The sequence below is a fragment of the Halichoerus grypus genome, chromosome 1 (assembly GCF_964656455.1).
Source record: "Halichoerus grypus chromosome 1, mHalGry1.hap1.1, whole genome shotgun sequence".
NCBI lineage: Eukaryota > Metazoa > Chordata > Mammalia > Carnivora > Phocidae > Halichoerus > Halichoerus grypus.
Genome location: NC_135712.1, coordinates 1584901 through 1602629, shown reverse-complemented (window position 1 = coordinate 1602629; position 17729 = coordinate 1584901). Strand labels below are relative to the sequence as shown.

The 17729-nt window shown below is 58.5% G+C and overlaps 1 long non-coding RNA gene across 1 annotated transcript; it reads left to right on the top strand.

The window, feature by feature from the left end:
- Positions 1-11024: 11024 nt before the first annotated feature.
- LOC118523597 (uncharacterized) lies at positions 11025-14531 on the top strand. The gene is made up of 2 exons (XR_004911189.2): positions 11025-11401; positions 14213-14531. It is a non-coding gene; the product is annotated as an uncharacterized LOC118523597 (long non-coding RNA).
- The last annotated feature ends 3198 nt before the right edge of the window (positions 14532-17729 follow it).

Here is a 17729-nt window from a genome sequence, read left to right as displayed (position 1 = left end):
GTCAACACCCAATGTCTTCCTGGGGAAGGGCCCTGGGGGCTAGCAGTGGGGCGTGGGGTGGGTGGGCCTGACCCGGTGGCCCTGCACACCCACTGCCCCCTCTCTGCAGGCTCTGTGCCCTCCTAGGCCAGCCAGGTGTCCCCGTGGCCCTGAGCTGGGGTGTGCACGCTCAGAGTCTGGGCTGAAGAGCGGAGCTCACTGGGGCTGGGGGGCCTCAGCCGCACAAACCTGGGACTCGCCTTCCCCAGGCAGGAAGTCCCCCGCCGGGTGCCATAGACTGCGCTCCACACGAGGACCCTCCCTGCCCTCCCTGACCCCAGGTGGCCCGGGGGCCCTGCCTGCTGGCCGCCCTGCGGTCTTCACCGCCCTCCCCATGGGACCCCCCCCTCACGCTGCCGTTCCTACAGGGACACCCCTCAGTGGTCTTAGGGCCCACTGAGGTGATCCAAGACCACTGCATCTCAGGAGCCTCACCTCAGTCCATCTGCCAAGACCCTGTTTCCACACGCTCAGTCTCCAGGCATGAGGACACGGACATGTCTTTTGGGGACCACCATTTGGCCCGCTATGGGGGTGTTGTTGAGCTGGTGTGTCTGTAGGGCTGGGGGAAGCAGTGGGCTTCCTCTGGTGACTGCCCCACTCAACGAGCCTGGAGCCCGGGGGCCGCGACCCGTCTTCAGGGAGCCTCTATGGCCTCTCCGACCCCCTCCCCCACCTTCCATCAGATCCCGCCACAGCTGGGGACCTCGTCTCTGACCCTTGACCTCAGACAGCTCCACCCCCCGCCAAGCCCAGGGGCGAACAGAGGAGGCCTTCACGCTCACCGAGGGGCAGCGTGGGGCCTCCACGCGCGGGGGCACCGACCTCCAAGTAGGGGTGGGGAGGGTGGCTGCTGACTTCCTGGGGTTGGGACTCACGTTGAAAATAGCCCTGCCTGACCGCCAGGCCCGGGCACCCCAGCCCTGCCACGTGCCCCCAGCTGAGGCTGGGCCGGGTGTGGTCCCCGCGGGAGAATGCAGGTCTCAGAGCCAAGTGCGACCCCCGCGTCCGAGTGTGTGCCCGGAGGGGAGCCCGTCTCCGCCCCCCTGTGCCCTCGGTCCCCCGAGTGTGATGCGTGGAATGAGTGCTGCGTGTGACCTCTCGAAACACGGAACTCAGGGGCCGCCGCACAAAGGCCGTGTCCAGGGCGTCCTGGCCAAAGCTGACAAACACTGCGCTTCTGCGGGGTCGGCAACTGTTGTCCATCTGAAATGGTTGAGGACAGAGCAGACTTGGAGGGAAAAACTCCGTGTACGATAAAACACACTTTGCAGTTCAGTACAGGACACGCGGTGTCTTCCGTGCACGCCGGAGTACGGGGGGCGGCCGCCCGCTCAGAAACTTGCCAAGCTGCTTTGGAGTCACAGGCCGTGTTCCCCGGAAGTGTTGCGTGTGTCTCCACCTCATTTCCTGCTTCCTAGAACCGGTACAAATGTCTGGAGTTTGGGGATTTGACTTGCCAAAGCTTCTCAGACGCCAGCCAGTATCTGCGTCCTGGGATCCCGTTGAATGCGATCCTGAGTGCGGTCGGAGCAGCTCCGCCGTTGTGCCCCACCGCGCAGGGGGCCTGGGTGCCAGGGCCGGGGCACGCGCACCTCCTGGCCTTCAGGCGGGGGCAGGGAGGCCCCCGGGCGGCCGGGCAGGAGCGTGCCCCTTCTGGGGTTGTAAGGAAAGGCACTCCCTGTAGAGAACGTGGGAAATCCAGGAAGATAGAAAAAGAAGTCGCACACTCTTACCAGACTTTGTTTTCCTTTTGGGGCCGTGCCTTCCTGGGAGTAAGCCCACAATATGTGCACGATTACTCAAACATATTCCCAATGTATTTAAGTTTCTGTCTCAAGGTCGGGTCCCACCTAGGCGGGGGCACCTGTGCGGCTCGGGCTGGAGCGAGCGGCCCCTGGGATCAGTGGCCCCGGGAGAGGAGAGGACAGGAAAAGAGCTGTTTCTCCAGATCCCTAGGGTGCAGGGCGCCTGACAGGTGGGGGGCCTGAGTGTCCTCTGAACTCTGCAGGAAGCTCGTCAGAGCACCAGGACAGGAGCCCCCGACCCAGGCTCCCCCCATCTTGTGTTTACCAGCCACCTTGGGGCTCAGGGGTCAGGTGCTGGAGGTCAGGGTTGCTGGCCATCGGGGGCTCCATCGTGTTGCTGGAGTTGGCGGAGGGGATAGGAAGAGAAGGCCATAGTGGGGCAGGTGGGGCCCCTGTCTGGGGTCTTGGCCCCAGGCCTGCCCTGGACCCGGCGGCCACACTTCCCCACAGGACGGGCTCCTGGCAGGGGGGCCGAGACACATATGGACTCGCTTGTTGGAAGAACTCGGTGTCTGCAGGAAGGAGGGGAAGCAAGGGGAGGGAGCCAGGAGGCAGACCCCTGGGCCCTCCCAGGGGTCCCCTCTGTGAGACAGCCTGGCTGGCCTGTCCCCAGTCCTCAGCTCCAGGTGTTGGGGGCTCCTCGGTCCCTCCCGGAGGCCCCCACCCCCGGCTCGCAGGGCACTCAGTTACCCCAGCCCCCAGCCTGGCCGGAGCTGGAGACAAGAAGCAGAAATCCTTCCTTTGTTAATCATTTTCCATTGAAACCTCGCTTTGGCCTGGAAAGTAGGCCAAGGCCTGGCGAGCGAGGGGGGTGCCTGGACCCTCACACGGGCCGCGTGGAGCCGCCGCTGGGAGAGGCTGGCTGCCCGGCTGGAAGCCGTCTCTTCTCTGACTCACATAGATATTTATAGCGGAAGAACCATGCGCCAAGGCCCAGCTCTCCGTCGGGAGTCGGGGGTGCATGGATCCCGGGGCACGCCGCCTCGGCCCGTCTGTCCCCTTTGCCTGGCTGGGGTCTCGGCGGCTGCCGAACAAAGGACAAGCCTGCAGCTTTCCGCCGCGCGTCGGCTCCGCGCACTTGCCCGTGGCTGTCCCGAGAGGCGGCCAGCCCGGAAGGAGGCAGGTCAGCGTTAAGTCACGGTGCTGCCTGCTCGGGGCGAGGACGTGGGGTGACCCGGGTCTGCACCATGTCACCGTCCACGCCTCCTGTCTCCAGGCACTTGGAGCAGGAGCTGTAGCCCCTCTTCACCCGGGTCACCCGATGCCCCCCGCCCACCCCACCCCCACCTCCCCGGGCCTGGAGGGACGAGTCCAACCAGAGGCCGTGCTGTCTGCGGGACAGCAGGCCTGGGCACCCCTGCAAGGGGCCCTGATACGGTGGGGACGAAAGGAAGCAGCCTGGCCTCCTGTCGGGACAGCCCCCCACCGCAAGGCCGCCCCCACCCTGCCCTGGCCCCCCCAGACCACCTTGCACCCTTGTCCTTTCTGTTCCAAACAACGTCCAGCATGGCCTCTCTCGGGGGGGGTGGTGACAGATGATGCCCGAGACCCCCCCCAATGAAATGCCTCACGCGTGTCTGGGAGCCCTGCCCCCACCCAAGTCCCCAAGGGGAGTTTAAAGACCAAAAATTAAGGTACAAAGAAAGGACGAAAATGGTCTACGGCCATACCACCCTGAACGTGCCCGATCTCATCTGATCTTGGAAGCTAAGCAGGGTCGGGCCTGGTTAGTACTTGGATGGGAGAAAGGATGAAAATGCCCAGTTCTTGGGAAAATCCGCGTCTGGGCCCCGAGATCAAGCGAGACCCCGCCCCGCGGCAGCCTAGCACAGTGAGTGGGCGGCGGCTGAGAGAGGACTGAGGACACTTGCACCAGCGCGGGGGTCTGTCCCCATGGGCTCTTCCGATCTGCAGACTGAGGACATGAGCCTTCCTCAAATGTGGGGAGGGGTCCCTGTGCCTGTTTGTCTCCCCCCCCCCCCGCCATGTGTCAGCCGTCTCTCCGCCCCTGGGCTTGGCCCCTCTGGCTACATGCGTCTCTTTACACCTGTATTCCAGTCCCTGGGGGATATCCGAACTCCCCAAATTCCTGGTTCGTTTTTCTGGGGTGGCCAAGCCGCCCTTTGCTGTTTTCACTGTGTCTCAGGCTGACAAGCCCATCTTTTCTCTCTAAGACCCTGTCCTACCCAGGGCAGCTCCCACCTCCTGCCGTCAGCACTCACTTTATAGACACCATGCCCCTTTGGGTACACATGTGGATTTCTGAGCCCAGCCCCCAGGTCCTAGAGGGGCCAGGGAAGAGGATGGGGTCCCATGCACCCAAACTGGTCCCTCCTTCTTATCCAGGGGGTATGGCTTTCGCAGAGCCCAGGCCTGGTGTGGGAGCGGGGATGTCAGATGCTTCAGGCCCCGTTGTTGGCTGGTCTTGCCACATGGGGGCCCCGAGCCCCTTGGCACAGGCCAGGGGACAGCAGCCTCCCAGAAGATCACTGTCTGCGTCTGGAGGTGGTGGTCAGGGCCAGCCCTGGCCCCTCTGTGGGGTGACGTCTCTGCAGCACCTGCTGGGCCAGGGAAGGGGTTGTGGGGGGACCCCTCCCACCTCCCCGCCCCTGCCTTACCAGAGGGTAAAACCACCAAACGCCTCTGCATCCCGGAATGGGAGGAATTATGGGGGGGTCAAGCTCCCTCTGGGCTGTGCATGTATTCTAGAAACTCTAATTTCTCCCGTGGGACAGCACCCCTGCTCCCACGTGACTGTTTCTTGTGATTTCAGCAAGCCCGGGGAGGGGAGGGGGGGGACAGTTGGAGGCGGTGCTTGCAAGCCCATGGTGAACCGAAGTCCACGCTTCCACCGTGAGGCTTGCAGGCACCATCACTCTGGGCAGGACCACCTGGGTGTGAGGGCGTGGGGCGGCCACCGAGGCTCCTGGGCTGGGAGCCGGGTCAAGCCCAGACCTGCCCCATGCTGAGCCGAGAGGGCCCCCCTGGCTGACGCACTGAGGCCTGCGTCTGAGGACTGTCCTGGTGTGGAAGCGCGTGTGAAGGGGAGAGGCAGAGTTTACCAGAGGTCATGGCCGCAGAGGGCTGGTTCCCGCACGTCTGTTTGGGAGCACAGTGATTTATTTTCCTGTCTGAACCTTGCTTTGCAGTGGGATTTGCAGCCACGAAAGTTCTTGGCCAGGACATTTGTGTCTTAGGAAATGTTGGGTTGCACTTTTATTTTTAGCTTTAGGAATGCGATGCTTGATATTATTTGGGTTTTTTAAGATGGGCCAACTTTAAGATGAGAACTATGTCCCTTAACCCCATGCCAATCCTGGAACACTCCTGTCTAAAAGAGAGGGTCGAAGTTGCACATGGAAAACACAGCCGTCCTGTGCTCTGTCCCTGCAGGGAAATTCCTACCAAGGGTCCCTGGTGTGCCTGGACCCCTGTGTCACTGTCCCAGGCTCGTAGGGTCCGGAAAACAAACAGGTCTCCAGGCTGGGGCAGGACCCGGGTTCCCAGGCTGGAGGACAGGGGCCTCTCTGTGGGTGGTGACCACCCCCTGACAGGGCGACAGGGGGGTGGACCTAGGAAGCCGCCCCGTGGGTGCCGTCGGCTGAGCACGCAGCACACAGGCTCCTTTTGGCCCTCAAGTTTTCCTGGGGTGCGCAGCCTGCTTCTCAGGGGGCACTTCTCTCTTGTGGCCCAGTTGCGGCCCGGGAGAAGGCTGGTTTTGGCAGCCTCGGCCTCAGCGGGAGCCTTCCAGACCTGTGCCGGGGTAACAGTGGCTGCTGAGCCATCGGGTCATGCCCAGACCCCATGTTCAGCAGCTGCCCTGTCCTCTGTCTGAGAGGCCCGGCTCCAGTCCTGCCAGCTTCACGGCCCCTGTCTCAGTGGTGGTCATTTCTGAGCACAGTGTGTGGGGGAGACATGGCCCTCGATGTGGAGACCCTGGTCCACACCTTGGTTCTGCACCAACGACTGTCCAGGCAAGTCACACCTTGCCCCCATCTCAGCTCCTGCTGAGGAGGGAACAGGCTGGTGAGGCTGAGCTGTCAGGAAATACAACGGACCCCCAACCTGGCGCCTCTCGCCTGCCCCCACAGGCAGGTACTGCTAAGTCTGCCTGGAAATGCTCTGGTCTCTCGGACCAGAGGTGGTTGGAGCTAGAAGGCGCCTTCTTTGACTCACAGCCTGCGTCAGGGGCCCCAGGAGGCATGGGACCCTCACCCTGTCAGGCTTGTGGTGCCCCCTCAGGCCCCCAGCCCGGGCACCGCTCCCGGCCCAACCCCTGCTGCTTCCCCCTCCTGCTGGGTCCTCAGTGCTGCAAGGGTAAGAAGTACTCCCAGGAAAACCCATTCCCAGTCGCTAGGGTGTGTGGGGTCTCCCTGCCATTCCACGTCCTGGGGCCCTGAAGTTTAGGACCAAATGGACAGCAGGCTCTGAGAGATGTGCCTGCAGATGGGGGAGCGGTCCTGCAGCACGACCCAGGCCAGTCCTGGCAGAGATCGGGGTGCAGCGGTTGGCCCCATGGTCCCAGGCAGGTGGCTTGGCTCAGCCTTTCCTCCACTTGGGGGGAACACCGCGTCGGGGGTGACAAGTATTCTTGGTAGAGCTGGAAGGCCTGCGCATCTCTTTCACATTCGGAATCGAGTCCCTGAGTCTCCGGTCATTTGCTTCTATAACAGCTTCACTTTTTCCCCATTTCACAGGGATTTTTTTAAACTGGGAAGTTTAAAGGCCTCTCCAAGATTATGTGGAGTGTGTTGGTCACATCAGGCTCACTGGGGCCAGCCGACCCTTGGAGAAGCCCCAGGAGAGCAGCATGGCCCCGGCTGCCTGTCCCTGGCGGCAGAGGGACCCAGTGGGCTGGATGGGGAGGGGCTTCCCAGGCCCCAGCCCTGCAGAAACCATGGCCTCTCCATGACCCGGTGTTCCTGTCCACCACCAGGACCATTGTCCCTGCCAGGACATCACAGTCCTCTCTGAGCCCCCGAGCTCAGCACACAGGAGGGCTCGTAAATGTTGATGAAACTGAGTACATGATTAGCTGAGCAAGTGAGCAGGTGAACCCTTGCAGCTCGGACGTGGGCCATGGGGTGCAGGGCACAGCTAGGCGGAATCTGAGGGCCATCCCTCAGCTGCCGCTTGGAGGGGCAGGAGCGGTGGGAGGCTTGCACGCCCCGGGCATGTGGGATGGCTTTAAAGGTGCTGAACGTGCTTTTCTCCGTGTGCAGCAAGCCGTCAGGCTGTGCATGTCCTGGGGAGCCAGTGGGGCCCTCCAGGTCTCACGCGTGCTTTGGTTGGTTTTTTTGAAGATTTTATTTATTTATTTGAGAGAAAGAGCGAGAGAGAAAGAGAGAGAGAGTACACAAGCAGGGGAAGCAGCCGGCAGAGGGAGGAGACGCCCCGCTGAGCAGGGAGCCTGATTCGGGACTCGAACCCAGGACCCTGGGATCGGGACCTGAGCTGAAGGCAGACGTTCAACCGACTGAGCCACCCAGGCGCCCCTCACGGGTGCTTTGAAAGCCAGCTGGTGCATTTGGGGGGTGCAACTAGGTTTGGGGGTTTCCTCTCTTCTTTCTACTCTTCTTTCTATTTCTCTGGGGTTTCCACATTTTCTGGAACATTTTCATAATTCAGAAAACTAATTTTTTAAATGTCTGGAGTAATTTTGAAAACCAAGCATCTGCGCTGCCAGCCTTGTGTTAGAAGGGTCTCCGGGGCTCTCGGAGCTGCTGGGATGCGCTCGGGCTGCCCGGCAACCTATCCCCACCCGCTGTGGGTCAAATGTTAGGCCACGTGCTCCCATCCAAGGCCGCCCCGCCCCTTGCTCCGCCCGCGCCCCGCCCTGCCCCCTGCTCCAGCCAGGCTCGTCGTGGGCGTTTCCTGTCCCAAGGACGCCCCGCCCCTTTTCCCGCCCCCTGCTCCAGCCTCCAACCAGGCTCGTCGTGGGCGTTTCCTGTCCCAAGGCCGCCCCGCCCCTTGCCCGGCCACCCCGCCCCTTGCCCCGCCCCCCTGCTCCAGCCAGGCTTATGGTGGGCGTTTCCTGTCCCCAAACCGGAAGCAGCCATTTCTCCAGAAAGTCCCGGTGTCTCCGAGTGAGAAATGGTCTTTAGAGACCACAGTTTGGGTGGCAGGTGCTCGTTGCCACCAGTTTGTCACTGTTTCCAAGCTTTGTCAGTGGACAGGTTTAGGAAATACACGTATTTTTAAGAGGAGAAAAGGCCCGGGTCCTTGCTTTTTACTCAGATTTGTTGCTGGAGGGTTTTTGCTTCGCCTCGTTGACGGTGTGCGGGCTTCGCGGGCGCCTGCTCGCCCTACGCCGGAGGTCGCGGCTGCGGACGCGGGCACGGCTCCTCGCGGCCGCTCCGGGGGCTCCCTCCAGCCGCGGCGCCGCCCAGCGCCGGTGTCCGCGTGGTTCCTCGGAACCTTGGGGCGCGTCCCTCTGGGACGTACCGTCGAACGCCGCATTTCGGAGGCTCTGGAAGCCGTGTATTTTGGAGTGACCTAATGTCCGTCAGTTTGTTTCCAGTGGTTTTCTGTTTTTAGATACTGGTTTTTATTTTTTACTTAATTTCTTTAAAATGCATAGAGGACAGCCACGTGGTCCCACGTCGAGACTGCGTACCCCAGTAGTCACGGAAGTCTCGTCCGCCCAGGGCTCCTCGGGTCCCTGCGGGGTCCGCTGTGCACACAGCCGCTGCCCTTTGGGACGGTGCGCATCCTCGGGGGAAGCGGCCTGAGCTGACGCAGGTAGGAGCGGGGGGAGAACAGAATCAGGGGCAGGGAGTTAGCGGCTCATCTGATCCGCTGGGACCTGAGCCGGAGCTGCAGGCGGCCGTGTGGGGCCTGTGCCGGCCGGCGGGGACCTGCACAGGGGACCCCAGGAGGCCGCCTCCAGCCAGAGCCCTGCGGGCCCTGCGACCTCGCTCTGGGGGGGTGTGTCTTGCTGTCGTGGAGGCTGCTTGGCGCACCCACGCCAGGTGACTCAGGAGACCTCCAGTAGCCTGTGGCTTGTTCCCTGGGGACAGAGAGCATTCCAAACCTCTTGTCCACTCCTTCCTTCCTTCTTCCTTCCTTCCTTCCTTCCTCCCTCCCTTCCTTCCTTCCTTCCTTCCTTCCTTCTTCCTTCCTTCCTTCCTTCCTCCCTCCCTCCCTCCCTCCCTCCCTCCCTCCCTTCCTTCTTCCTTCCTTCCTTCCTTCCTTCCTTCCTTCCTTCCTTCCTTCCTTCCTCCCTCCCTCCCTCCCTCCCTCTCTCCCTCCCTCCCTCCCCTATGGCCTGTCCCTCCTCCCAACACTCTATAAATGATGAGCTTCTGCGTTTCTCGTCTGCCCTTCTTAGCCCCACTGGGTCTCAAGTTGCAGCCCTCGCTTACTTGGGTCACTCGACAGCTACCTGTAGCGCATCTACTGGACGGGGCAGCCACCCAGGTGCCCCTAGGGCTATGGCAGTGAGGACCTCACAGCTTACAGTCCAGGCCAGGGACCAGTCCAGCAAGCTTGCTGGTGGCTGGCGCAGTGAGGAACTCAGGCTCCGCCAGGGCAGCACAGGGGAGCGGGGTGAGGGCCACAGGCTCGGCCAAGGGGACACTGGACACTGCAGAGCGTGGGCCTCGCCAGTGCTTGGGAACCGTCCTCCTGCTGAGTGGAGCATGGCCCTGAGCAGAGGCCTGGGGATGGGAGGGACGTCGAGCAGTCTAGGTGGGTGATGGCCGCCCAGGGACCTGTGGAGCAGGTGGTGGGAGGACGCGGGTCCTGAGGCTCTGAAGGTGGGGGCAGGAGATCTGCTGAGATTACACACAGTGGGGGGGGAGAGGAGTCCAGGGCTCCAAAGGTGTGTGGCCCTGAGCTGACAGGGACACGGGGGAGAAACCTTCTGGGGAAAGAGGCAGAGTGACCAGGGACAGGCTCAGCCCCCGACACAGCCCCCGACACGGCCCCCCTGACACAGCCCCCGACACAGCCCCCCACACGGCCCCCCACACGGCCCCCCACACGGCCCCCGACAAAGCCCCCGACACAGCCCCCCCGACACGGCCCCCGACAAAGCCCCCAACACAGCCCCCCCGACACAGCCCCCCACATGGCCCCCAACACGGCCCCCCCGACACGGCCCCCCCGACACGGCCCCCCACACGGCCCCCGACAAAGCCCCCGACACAGCCCCCGACACAGCCCCCCCGACACAGCCCCCGACATAGCCCCCCCGACACAGCCCCCCACACAGCCCCCGACACAGCCCCCAACACAGCCCCCCAGACGGCCCCCGCCAGCCCCACACACCCTCAGGTGCCGCAGTGTGAAATGGGGCCCAGGTTCTCATGGACACTTCAGGTGTCAGAACTGGACAAGCTTGGGAAGCCGTAGTTACTGGGAGAGGCCCCCAGATACCCTGCAGCCGTAGCAAGAGCAGCACTCTGAAAACAAGGAGAACTGGAGAATAGCAGAGGTCTTGAAATTTGGAAGGTACTTTTCAACGTAACTCTGTGGGAAGGCCGGAAGAGAAAAAGGAAGAAATTTCTGAAATGCACATAAAGTAGACAAAGACGTGGATATATGACGGAAAAATGGAGAAGTCCAGAGGCTGAATCCAGGTGCTCCAAAAACCACTTGACAGAGGTTCCAGGTGAGAAAACTAAAATCTGGGGAAGGAAATACTAACACAATGGGTACAAGAAAGTTTCCCAGGGTTGAAGACAGACAGAAGGATCCAAGTGCCCCACACGGGGTGAAGGACAGGACATCCACCCCTGACACACCTGCTCTCGTTCTGGAGTACAAGCACGTAGAGAAGATTCTGGAAGTTTGGCAAGAGAAAGAACAAGCTATCTACGAAGGAACAGGTGCTGCTGCTGTTAGGATTCTGTGGAAGGGCCTTGGGGTTTCTGATAAATCCCGATGGGAGCCCAGCGTTCTATACCCAGCCCAACAGTCCAGCATGACTGACAGTGAAGGAGAGCCGCATTTGGACCCGCGAGAGCTCAGGACACACGCTTCCCATCTGACCTGGAGGAACTGGGACGCAAGAGGAAGACCGGGGGTCTGGGAAAAAGTGGCCGCACTGCAAGATTGCAGACAGAGAGCGGGGTTGATGGGCCTGGCGCAGGTCCGCTGGGCAACCTCCCGGGCGGGCAGGAGTCGGGGGCCCCCGAGAGCCTCGTCTCCCGGTACAGGTGGAATACTTTCAACAACAGAATAATTACGAAGCAGGATAGACTGGGGTGAAGACACATATTTCTGTCATCAGGAGAAAAGAAATGCGGTTAGAATCTCCAAGAAAAACACAACTTGTCCCAGTGAGTCGGCGTCCAAGGATGAAGCAAGCGGGATGTGGCAAGAGTCAGAGCAGCCGAGGAAGTGAGAGAAGAGGGGACCCAGTGCTCTCAGAGCCTGGCGGCCAGCACAGGCTGGGGCCGTGAGGGGTGGCCTGCGCCCCGGGGGTCTGCTGTGCGTCCACCGAGCGGGCCCTCTCTGCGCCGGCCGGAGGTGGGGTGCCAGGAGGACAGGCCTCACCTTCTGAAGGCCGACAGACTTCTGCTGGATTCCGGTATCTCCGTCACTGGCTTGTAAATCCTTCTCCATGTTCACTAGGGAAGCCGGAGGCCACGTGACGTTTTTGGCCCAGGGAGCAAGCAGAGACGCTCTGAGCGGGGGTCGGGGCGGGGAGATGTAGACAGAGTCTAAATCAATGTGGCCCGTGCTCTGCTCTCCCCCGGGCCCCCACCGGCTGGGGCAGGGGTCCTCCTCCCACAGAGTCCCCCCGCTGTCTGTGCGTCCAGCCCGAGCCTCCCTCCAGGCGCTGACCCCCACTTGCTGTAAAGACGGCGCTGGGGTGGGCGAGGGACAGGGGCTGCCCTTCGCCCGGGCCAGACTCGCTCCCGGCCTGGACGCATGGACCCACTGACAGCTCCGGCCTCAGACACAAAGCAGAGGTCTCCAGTCCTCACCATAAAAGGAGCGTAAGTCCTGTACGCTTGGGGGTGGAACTGTGAGGCTGCGGCAGCGGGGAGCCGGCTGCAGGTGCAAGCGGGCTGAGGCGCCAACAGGCCCCACGCTCAGCCTGGAGCTAGAGTCCTCGCTCCCCGGAATCCTCCAGAAGCAGCAAGTAGGGGAAAGAGATGGCGTGCTGCGTTTCCCCGAAGCTGGGGTGCGGGGAATGGCTGGGAGCAAGGGTGGTGTGCGGGAGGCAGAGAAGGTTGCTGAGGGTCGCAGCGAGGTCTCGGGGCGCTCCTGGAGGGTGGGCGCCGGGGAGAGGGGGCCGGCCTGGCTGAGGGTGAGCTCACGTGCAGGACACGGTCTCTTACCAAGCTGTCGGGAAGAGGGAACGCACAGGAATAGGGGTCATGCCTCACACCGGTCAGCACGGTAAGTTCTGGTGGCTTTAAAAATCGGCGATTTCTTGAACGTTGAAATTGGAAAGGCTTTTAAACTGTAACACAAAATCCAGCCGCCAGGGACAGCTGATATATCTGGCTGCGTAAAAATGAACCGATTTCTGCCCGGCAAGGCCAGCGTAACCAAAGGTAAAGGATGGAGCGGGCCAGACACCCCGCGGACAAAGGCCCGAGTCCTCTGGAATAAGATGGGCCTAGAAATCAGGGAGCAGAAGACTTACCCCCAGAAACCGGGAGAAAGGAAACACCAGGGAATCCACACACACACCACACACACTTACGCACACACTCCACGCCCACCCGTTCCAAAACGTGAGGGGAGTGCCCCCGCGAGGGGAGTGCACACTAGCCCTGCCCGACGCCCATCTGATGGCTGGACCGCTGGGGGTCCCGCTGCACGGGGGCTGACAGGTTGTCCCCCACGCACAGAGCCCTGGAGCCCGGGTGTCCACCTGCAGGAGCTTTTCCAGTAGGTCGGCCAGCCCGTGTGTGCGCGAGGCTTCTGTCCGTCAGACCCTGAGGCCGGAGACCAGCTGCCACCCACCGAGGGCGGCCCTGTGAGGCCTGCCTGCCCCGGGCTGGTCACACTGTGGGTCCCCCACAGACCCAGAGCAGGGACGCTGTTCTGAGCAGTGAGGGCTCCGGGACAGACAGAGCGAGGGCGGGACCACAGTCGTGAGGAGCCAAGAGACACCCGCCCGTGATGCCCCCAGAGAGGCATGGAGTCCGGCTGCGGGGATGGTCTGCAGGATGCACAGGCCAGACGCGGGCGAGAGGACAGGCCTCCAGCTGGACCTCCAGCCCTGTCCCGGGGTCCTCTGTTCTCCAAGTGAGGCGTCCTCCTCTTCAGAGAAACCCGGGTGTACAGCCTCATTCTCTTTGGTCACCACCAGAGGCATGAAGGCCCACGTCCCTCCTGGGAAGTGGGACAGGGCGCTCCTGGGGGGGAAATGCTCCTGGGGGGCACTCCTGGGGCAGTTACATTCCTGGGGTCCTGGGGGGGAAATGCTCCTGGGGGGTTACATTCCTGGGGGGTTACTCCTGAGGGGAATGTTCCTGGAAGGATGCTGGGAAGGGGAGTTCCGCAGGGGGCGATGCTCCTGGAGGGGTCGGGGGCACTCCCAGGGAGGTCCTTCATGCCCCGCCCCCCCACCCCAGCCAGAGGACCCACTGAATTGTTTGGGTCCCACTGACCGCTGTCTGGACTCCAGAGGGGACAGGCGATGCACGGGGCCCTTCAGACTGGCCCGGGCAGCTCCCTCCGCCCAACATGTATGATGGGCGTAAGATTTTATTTGGGAAAAAAGAGTTTCTGCTGCTAAACATGAAAAGGGTAAAAAGCCACCACGACCCAGTGGGTGCTCAGCTGTCTGCGTGAACTCAGTGCAAATAGTCCCTTGATCTTTGTTTTTCGGGTGCAGCCCCAGAGGAGTGCTTGTGGCTTCAAGCTCTGCGCCCCGCACAGAGGTCTCTCTATTTCTAGACGTGAACGTGGTAATTAAGGGAGAAAACCACCCTTAACTGCAGTCGCTGGTATTTTAAGGATCCACAAATGTTTATTTTCAGCCTAAATTCTCTGTCTAAATTCACATTTTACAGTTTAACTGAATTACTTTCATTCATTTTTAAATTTACATGAGGCGACGCATTCCCTGCTCAACACTTTAAAAGCATCCTGAAGGATTTTGTTATTTTTGCCCACAGATAAATCAAAAATGGCCAAGACCTAAAAGCTGACATTTTTCATTTGTCTGGTCTTCTCTGAGAGTCCTCCCTGGTGATTCTGGGAAGAAAAAGAGAAAATAGCAAAAATCTAAGTAATTGGAAAATCACTTGGTCATGGTGGGTCGGGAATCCCACCAACGTTCAGAGCGCTCTGTGGTGGCCAGGTCTGAGGTGGCTGCTTAGTCTCCTGGCGGGCTGTGTGTGTGGGGGAATGACATGACAGCCCCCCCACCCCCATCTCTTCCCTTCTCCCAAAAGTCCACTTTAGGACAGAGTCAGGAGGAGAAACTCGCTGGGCCCAGGACCCTGCCAAGATGCCGGGCTGGCTGGGGCTGTGGCTGGCCCCTGTCCCGAGCGGCCCCGAGGGACGGCTGCGGGAACATCTTGTCACCTAGAGATGAACAGTGGAGGCCTGGGGAGCTGGGTGGGCCGGCGGCGCCCGATGTCAACCTGGCCTGAGGCCAAGGGGTCCATAGCCCCACGCCCGCCTCTACCATGCTGATCTGTTGCTCCTCCTGCATTCTTTACATCCAATTTCATCTTGTCAAATATTGCATTAAAACATTATTTATCTGGATTCTTGCATGGTTTGGTGTCCCCTAACGTTTTGGGCCTTTGTCTCAAAGAAAAAAAGAGTCTCTGTGTGTTTGTATGTGTGTGTGTGCGAAGAGGGTGATAGAGGAAATATACAAAAATGTCTAAAACGGGTGTACGTAGGTGCGGAGTATACGGTTGTTCATTGTACTATTATTTCAACTTTTCTGTGAGTTTGACATTTTTCAAAGTAAAAAAATTTGGAAAAAAAAATATATCCAACAAAACTGAACCGTATTTTAACTTACGTGATTGTAATGTTCCCTGATTAAAAAAAAAAAGAACATTTTGCATTCCTGACTGAAGAATATCCGTGACCCATGGGCTTCTGCATCCACAGCTCGGGGAAGGGCGTCCGTGGGAAGTCCTATCTCCCCGGGGTGAGGCTGCTGCTGCCTGGCCCCTGGGCCCTGGGCCCGACCACCATGTTTTCTGCCCAGTGCTTTGGAGGTCCTCTGGATCTTCCAACAGGCAAGATGCTACCTCTGGGGCCTGGAACAGGTCTTTCTCGACTTCTTGAACATTCAGTTTCTCATCTGGTTCTGAAAAATGGGAACATTATTACTGACTCTGCCTATATCACAGATATTTTGTAAAACCACCAAAATAATGCAATATATGTAATGTTTTTTTATAGACAATGTTAAGCAAATGTACAGTCAAATTTTCTTATCATTATTTTCCCATAGCCGCCCATATATTTATCATTCCATGGTGTCAGTCATTAAAAAAATGAGCTGTTTTTAAAAGAAGAGATTGAGGGGCACCTGGTGGGCTCAGTCGGTGGAGTATGCGGCTCTTGGTCTCAGCATTGTGGATTCGAGCCCCACTTTGGGGGCAGAGAGTACTTAAAGGCAAAATCTTAAAAAAATAAATAAATAAATAAAACCAAAGAAGAGATAGAACCAGTAATGAGTGATAATATAAGGTGGGGTCCTGGCACATAAGAAATTAAGAGAAAATTAAGGAAATCTAAGAAATGCATAAACTTACATGAATAATACTGCAGTAATATTGGTTTGTTGTGACAAAGATATCACAGTGATGCCTGAGCAACAGCTGAAGTGGGTGAAGGGCACATGGACCCTCTCTGTGCCATCTCTGCAACTTCTTTATAAATCCAAAAGTACTCTAACATTTAAAGTTTATTTAAAAAAGAAGACTCAGGAGCCCATTTGAAGGGATTCCTCCAGGGACAATCCAAGCTTCAATCACGATCATGGCAGTGGTCTTAAACCCATCGAATGTGTGTAACTCATCATGAGTGTGTAACCCATCATGACGTTAAATGAAGGAATTAGTTGTCTTCGGAGGGACAGGGAGCCAATTCATTATCTTGAAAACTGGTAAGTGAAGGGACAGTCGAAAGTATCCTGCCTTTTTTCTACGAGCTGTCACCCTGGGTAACCAGGTAATAGAAGACAGGAGTGTCTCTAACAGGACTACAACTAATACATGGATAATAAATAATAAAAAAAAAACATTGTCACCACTTGGTAGACCCAGTGAATTCAGAGATACATGTATTAAGAGTCAGAAGCTGCTGACATTCCAAAGAGAGACAGCCTGCCATGTTTCCTGGGGTCCTGGCAAAGGGATAGAATCTGTCTGTCCCGGTCCCTGATCCACCCACCACCCCTCAGGAGACAGGGGACAGAGGAACACGCTGGACTGCACCACAAGGGTGCACTCAGCCCCTGCAGAAGCCTCTGCAGGTCCGTTGGCCCAGGAAGCACAAGACAGGGCTGGAGGGAGACCCCATAGATTCAGAGACCTGAATGGCCCACCAGCTTTACGGAAGTTGGGCAGGACCCATCCACTGGGTGATAAAACTACAGAGAGTGCACGTGAGTGATTCCTGTGAAGTCAGAGTCGTGGATACTGGGGGGGGAGGCCAGGAGGGGAGCCTGCGTAGCACGTGGCAGGGCTGCTGGGGGTCGGCAACATTCTACTTCTTCGTGGGCCGTCACTTTACGACTCAGTCAGTTGTGCTTGTTTTGAGTGATCCTGATTTATGTTTTATGTTACCATAAAAAGATTTAAAAAATGAGAAAATCTAAAAAAAAAAGCAAAGGTGTAGCAAATAACTTTTCAAATTAATCCTTTTAACCAGAATATTTCATTCGTGTAACCAAAAGCCCCACAGGAGCAATTTAATAGGTGGCCGTTGGTAAGGTAAGGGAGGGCACAGGTCGCGGTGACGTTCACCCAAAACCTCATTACCATCTGGACGTGTTTATGTGTTCAAAGGGTCCATTCTCGCCTTAAAAGGCAAGCACTAGCTGGCTCGTGGCTTCTCACATTTCATCACTTTATAAGTATCTGGGAGGCATTTTGTTGGTGTGACTGCATCGCTGTGTGATGTGTGAAGTTGACTTAGCCTTTAATGTAAAATTACCTATCAGACGCTTCTCTCGGCCTGGTTGAGACTCAGGGCTGCGCTGCCGGGAGCACAGCCCCCAGCCCGTGGCACAGGACAGGCGGGCCTCCAGCAGGCTCTGTCCCCCAAGGCTCCCAGTCACCCCGAGGCCAGCTCCAGAGCCCTTCCTCATATTCTGAGCACGACAGCAACGCTGCGGTTCTCCCAAACTGAGGTCAACTCTTGGGCTCAGAGAGTTGCTGTGACCTGGGCGGGGACAGTGGGAGGGGACACAGGCCCTGCCCGCGATGGCAGGTGGCACATGGACACAGGGCTGGAGAAGCAGGCAGGGCTCTGGGGTGAGCACAGTGATGCTGAAGGCAAAGATGTGCAGCTTTGGGTTTTGTGACTGTGTTTGTTCTTTATTTTTATTTTCTTAAGTGAATTTAACACCCAGCCAAAGGAACGTGGAAAATACCATGACAGATTCTGTGTATCCCAGGGGAGCACAGGAGGCCACAAGGCCAGCTGATTACCAAATGCCCATTCTGCTCCCAGCTGTGGCCTCCCTGGGAATGCGAGCCCTGACGGGCTGTGACGGAGCCCAAGGGAACCTACCCACGCCCGACACTGGAGCCGCCGGAAGGTCTCTACTGTTGTTTACATAAAGATGACTTAGTTGTCACTCTAAATATAAATTAGTAAACTATTTAAAACCATTAAAAATAAAATGTGTGGTGCTTATTTGCATCTGAAGAAATTTCAATGTGAAGTTACAAAGATTTAATCAAGGAATATAATTCTTCTCTGAGAGATTTCAGA